The sequence below is a fragment of the Bactrocera oleae genome, chromosome 6, assembly GCF_042242935.1.
Source record: "Bactrocera oleae isolate idBacOlea1 chromosome 6, idBacOlea1, whole genome shotgun sequence".
Classification (NCBI taxonomy): Eukaryota; Metazoa; Arthropoda; class Insecta; order Diptera; family Tephritidae; genus Bactrocera; species Bactrocera oleae.
In genome coordinates this window covers 33,171,048-33,177,617 of record NC_091540.1, presented here as the reverse complement: position 1 = coordinate 33,177,617, position 6,570 = coordinate 33,171,048, and the positions used below count along the sequence as shown (strand labels likewise).

General features: G+C 38.3%; 1 long non-coding RNA gene across 1 annotated transcript; it reads right to left on the bottom strand.

The window, feature by feature from the left end:
• Window positions 1–1,295: 1,295 nt before the first annotated feature.
• On the bottom strand, window positions 1,296–2,953 carry LOC106621500 (uncharacterized). Its single transcript, XR_004978139.2, has 2 exons — window positions 2,693–2,953; window positions 1,296–2,629 (listed from the first exon to the last, which is right to left on the bottom strand). It is a non-coding gene; the product is annotated as an uncharacterized lncRNA (long non-coding RNA).
• Window positions 2,954–6,570: the final 3,617 nt, after the last annotated feature.

Here is a 6,570-nt window from a genome sequence, read left to right as displayed (position 1 = left end):
GTGAAAGAATCAGATGGAATTGAAAATGGTGTTATATGGGAAATAGGCGTGGTTGTAGTGCGATTTCGCCCATTTTCGCACTATAACATAGAAATATGAAAATATTTTTTTGAAATTGGTTGTTAAGCAGATCTCAAGATATAGGTTTTCACCTAAAAGTGGGCTGTGCCAAGCCGCGGTTCCTATAAAATCATCTCATACCATCCCAGAGATAAAATTTAATGTCTCTGGCGTGTTTAGTACTTGATTTATCGCGCTTTTAGTAGTTTTTAACAGTACCGTTATATGGGGAGTGGGCGGAATTGCCACCCGATTTCAACACCGTCAATAGAAGTGCTGAAAACATTTGCTTCCAGTGAATTTTGTTATTATAGCATTAGCGGTTTAGGAGATATGCACATTAAACTTATTAGAGGCGGGACCACGCCCACTTAAAAAAAAAAATTTAACTGCAGATGCCCCTCCCTAATGTGATCCTGTGTACCAAATAACAGTCTTGTATCTTATTGCGGAGCTTAGTTATGGTAATTTATTTGTTTTTGATTAATGGCGTTTTGTGGGCGTGGCAGTGGTCCGATTACGCCCATCTGCAATACCAACCGTCTCACGGTACCAGGAAACATATCTACCAAGTTTCATAAAGATATCTCAATTTTTACTCAAGTTAGAGCTTGCACGGATGGACAGACGGACGGACGGACGGACAGACAGTCACCCGGATTTCAACTCGTCTCTTCATCCTGATCATTTATATATATATAACCCTATATCTAACTCGATTAGTTTTAGGTGATACAAACAACCGTTAGGTGAACAAAACTATTATACTCTGTAGCAACAGGTTGCGAGAGTATAATTACCCATTCTATTGTAAACTTTGGGGCTTAAACCAATAATCATCGTACATAATTTGAAGGTTTATTTAAAATTACAAAAAATATAATTTTTTTTGTAATATGCAAATGTAAATCAGCATGCGCATAATTCATTTAAGAACATTCTTTGTGTCTATTAATAGCCTTTTCCCCGTTTCGATAATTGCGTGGTGTATTTCAACAGAGTCGAAGTTGTATTTTTCGAGGTTCTCTCTTGTAAAAATCTCAATTTAGTACTTTTAACATTTGCGCCTTCTCTATTTATTAACATTCTCTGGTATTTGATGTTAAGTGTAAATTAAATTTAACATCTATCAACATAGGCCAACTTATTTGAAGAAAACCGTCTTGATAATATTTTTAGTTCTTCCTTGACACCTCAAAATCTTTGTGACTCCTACCTTGTGAATCATAAATCAATTTTAGTATGGATGGATCCTTGAATTTTTTTATTGGATTTCAGCATAGACAATCCTTTGGAAATATTAGTATATACGGTTATTATAGATACATTTTGTGTCTAATATTACATAACAAATGTTTACTAGCAAAACAAAGTTTGTGGAATCCATTTCAACCAAAAATGTCCAGTCCACTAAAAAGCTTTGAAAAAATTTCATAGCAGTAACGCTAATTTAGTTAATAATATAAAGGTTGCTTTGATTCGGATACATTAATAGCTAGGTAGGTAGGAGTGTAGTCCTTCGCGCTGAATTAGCGCTAGATGGGTCATTCTGATCATTTTGCTATCTCGTTTCATCATTGCATTCATCATCTCCGTATGCCCCTTTAGATCGTTCCTGGTTTTTTGTTGCCGAAAATATTCCTGTGATCGGGAACCCCAATTATGGACAAGTGGAGTTGGGCTGGCAGTGAGCTTAAAGCCTATACTTGTTGACTACGCTGGAATTAATCCTTGACAATACCGCTTGGCTATCTGTAGTTATTCAGTAGAACTCCACAGGCCTTCTCTATGCATAGTATTTCCGCTTAAAGAAGCTAGCTGAGTTTGACAGACGAATAGCGAGAGAGATATCAAGATAATCGGAGTATACCCATCTTCCTACTCCGCAGTCCGTTTTGGATATGTCGGTATAGATTGAAATAGTATCCTCCTCCTCTACTAAATATCTTCGGCATTCACGTATAGAGGGTATTGTCACCTGGAAGTAGCTATTGAAATCCAATTTTGGGAGAATATAGTCCGCTTTATTTAAAATTGTTTTGAGCTGGTTCAGAATATCGTTATGTTAACTATCTAACTTCTTAATTATTATAGAAGCATATGCTGTTACTTTCCGTATGCGTCTTAAGTCTATGAGCAGTTGATGCAGGAACATATTAAGCGAATCAGTCGGAAATGACTTAATAGCCTCGTTGCTCAAGCTACAAGTTGCCCTTGATATTCCATTTAGTTTTCTGATATTATATTTTTTTTATTGCTAGCCATCAAACGAGTGGTCCATATGTAAGAATTGGTGCAAAAAGTGGTCGAAAATTAGGTCTCTCAGCTGGAATTTATTGGAGCCAGCCACGATGGTCACTTGTCTGAAATTATTCTTAAAACACAATGGCAAACCTTTATCTTTATAATGAAGCTAAGCTTTTGGCCGTAACATTAAATTACATGCATTTTATTTCTTCTTGACCACATGTCTAAAAAAGACACCTTGAATTAGTATTTTATTCAGCGCCTCCACCCATAAAAGCGTGGAAAGGACACCTCCTTGAGCAGTCCCTATTTGTTCGTTTGGCTGTAAGATAACAGAATAATGGCCTTATAACTACAATATATAGATATTTTTAAGTCTTAGAACCATTGGATCGTCTAGCTTCTGCAGCTTTATGGGAATAATCCCATACTGATAATTCCGTATGTGACTTTCTTCTTGCTTACTGTATTTGCTGCTTGTTCTGGTTAAACAGCCCGCAGATTTCTGACTACCAGGGAAGTGCGTGTTCATCAGAACCTTCAGTGACTCTTCAGCAGAAATGGTGTGTTCTTTGGACAATATTTTGCTCAGCCTGGCAGATTATTTGAATATAAAATAACAGTTACTGCATAATTTTTGACTTAAAAAACCATTATGAAGGAAAGGTCGGATATATACATATGATGTAGAAATAGAAAATTTCTTTTTTTTTGTCAAAAACTTTGTTCTTCACAAAATAATCGTTATACTATGATTAAATTTATCGTTTACAAAATAAGAGACGGCAGCACCTAGGCCATCATTAGGACAAGCAACTCAGTGGATTTGGTAAAAAAAAAACCTAATTTTTTTCCACCCCAGCTGCCCAATGTGGTGGAATATGTCCCATCTCATCTGGCTTAAGGCTGGGCATTCGCATAGATAATGTTCCAGCGTCTCATCATCCTCCGCACATGCTTTGCATCCCGCCGAATCCACTTTTCCCATTTGCTGAAGATGGGATCTTGACACTAGAGGCCCTGTGATGATCTCTACAATGTTAATAAGCCCCCTTTTGCCTAGAAGTAAGAGCTTTTTGGTTTGTCCACCATCAATACTACCCCAAAGTAACTTGTGGTGGTATGCCCGGTGTTGTGACTCCAGCTGCCCCCGAGAGGTACAACTCGTCTGTTTTATTTCCTTCTATTCCTATATGACCGGGTACCCAGTTGATATTAACCAAATTACTTACTAGAAGTATAGCTATTGCATGATTGCATAACCCAACGCAATGATACTTAATATTGGCGCTACGAATGGCCTTAATTGCCGCTTGGCTATCCACTATAATGTTTATGGACTTGCTGATTAAAGCAGAAGCCCACTTGGCACCTTCTGTTATGCCCACAATTTTGGTCTGAAAGTCTGAATGGCAGTCATTTAGTTTGAAGCTGCCTTCTATGTACGAATCACTACAGAAGAAGATCGCTTTCCTCTTGCCCCCTTTGATCCGTCAGTGAATATGTAGATTTCGACGTTGGAACTGTCGATAACAGAACCATTGGTCCAATTTTCTCTACTGGGGAATGAAAACGATGTCTTTAGTTCATAGTGGGTCTCCTTTACTCGGCCGCAATGCCAGCTTAACCCGAGTTCATTAAAAAGGTTAAGCGTGGTACGTAGCGATGCATAGCTTGACTCCAATGACCTAAATCATGAGCCGGCTTACCGTAAGCGTTGCCTCATACCTCACTTGTATGTGTATTGGTCGGATGTCGAGTATAATCTCCAGAGCCTTTGTTGCGGTAGTTTTCATTGCGCCCATAATCTCCAGCAAGCAGACCCGTTGCACTTGCTCCAGGGGTTCCATACGGCACTTTTTCGATAATGCCTCCAACATACCAGTAGCCACACCGAGAGTACAGTAGCCCTTAAGGAGGGGAGATTGAATTGCCAAGTTTTCGTTCATCGAGTATAATAGGGGAGGTGTACTACATACTCTAGGAATGAGTACAAGTCTTGATCTATACTCATAGCTATGAATATATATATTTCCCACAGATTCATCCTTAATTCCGTGTTTTGTTTGGTCAGCGTTCTCAGTATCGACTCCGTGGACATTACAGCCACCCTACAAACCTCCTTGTCACTCACCAGGCGTAGCTTGGAGTTATTTCATATCTCCGGGAGACTCTCCAATATGGAGTAGATGGATGTAACGTCTTCCACGGAGTCGATGGCAAACCGGAAAACTCGCCTTTTTGAGTTGTGTTGATTTCGAACACCAATCTGTTCGAGGCTGACGACAAGATTAAGTCCATTGGACTATCGCTGAACGCTGATCCGCTGACATGCTCCCTCCGGGTCTGCCTTTGTCGATAACCGCGAAGTTGAACTGGTCGTCTCCGCGTGAGGCGTGATACTTCGCTCTTTTTGAGCATTTAGTAACCTCAGGATCGGAGTCGTTTCTCTATCCTAAGGGCTGGGTCCGGCATCCAGTATTCGCTGTTTGCGCGTTGCGCGTCTAGCAACCACGGAGCGTTTGGCAGTCTTCCGGACAAGTTACCCACCGGTGGATACATACACGCAAAGGATCGACGACGAGATCCGGTTTTCTTTTTTCCGATCGCCATCCCCAACTCCACACGAGATATCTGAGTTTCTTGCGACATTGTGTCGACATTAAAAGGTGTAAATTCGCGAATCTTAATTCTACATTATTTCTTTATTTCGGGAGTACGTGCTGAAAAGGTGAAAGTGGTGAGTGCCTTTGTGCAAAGTAGCATAACAATTGTGTGATGAGTATTACTTTCAGATCGTAGCTAAATAGATTTTTTGTATGTATGTATGTATGATACGTATTCCTTTTTTCTTGATTGGTCTAAATTAAATATTGAGTTTTCAAAAATCTAAAATACTTTTTTTCGAACTCAATTACACGTAAGGTAACAAACATATTTTCAAATGCTTACAAAATTTATTCCTAAAACTGATCAATTGAGCTGAGTTGCAGTATCTATTTTCCAGCATATGATTTCACCTTAAACATTAATTTTATTTAATTTTTTTAAACTCCTGCAACATGTTGCTACAGAGTATAATGGTTTTGTTCACCTAACGGTTGTTTGTATCGCCTAAAACTAATCGAGTTAGATATAGCGTTATATATATATTGTATAAATGATCAGGATGAAGAGAAAGTTGAAATTCGCATGTCTGTCCGTCCATCTGCTTGCACGCTGTAACTTGAGTAAAAATTTAGATATCGTAATGAAACTTTGTAAACGTGTTCTTTGACAAGTTAATGAGTTAAAAACAAGTAAGGAAGGGCTAAGTTCAGATGTAATCGAACATTTCATACTCTTGCAACTTGCAAAGATCAAAGCCGGGGGAATACCTGCAATTAAGGTATTATTTTGAAGGACATAGACTCCTTTAGTTTTATTACTATATTTTACATCTCGTCCGGGAAAATTATACTAAAATCATTAGGGTATAGAAATTTAAGGGCTGATAGGATTAATTTTTGACATTGCCCAGGTATACTTGAGAACTTATTTTCAAGCAATTATGGAGTAAAGTCAGCCGGACGTTTTAAAATCGTGAATTGACCGATATACTTGTACGAAGTTTGTTCAAAAAGTATTGCGAAATTCGATTTTTCGCGTTCTACGTGTATTCGATTTTATATCCCTTACTTATGCTGACAAGGTCGGCCATTTTGAATGTTTAGTTAATTTTTGACAGTTGTTTTGCTTGGACGCGTTTTAGTTTGTCTTCGACTTTTGTTTATTCAAAAAATGGATCAAAGAATTTTAATACATTTTTTTGTGATAACGTCATAACCATAAACCCATGATTCGTCACCAGTTATGACCCTCTGGAGCAGATCTTTTTCGTCGCGGATTGATTTATCCCAGCTTTAGTACTTTTTAACGAAACCGTTAGATGGGGAATGTACATGGTTATCATCCGAATTCACATATTTTCAAACTTTCACAAGAAGTATCGAAATGATATGTTCGGTACAAATTTGGATGATATAGCTTGAATAGTTTGGGAGGTGTATACAATAAACCTATTGGGGGGAGGTGAAACGCGAGCGTGGCAGTGGTACGTCTTCACTTTTTTGCCAACTCGTGTATTAAGTTTCTTTAAGTTACCTAAATCACATCCTGATCATTTATACATATACATATATATAACCCTAAATATTGCACGGACGGACGGACAGACAGTTACCCGAATTTGAACTCGTCTCTTCATCCTGATCATTTATATAT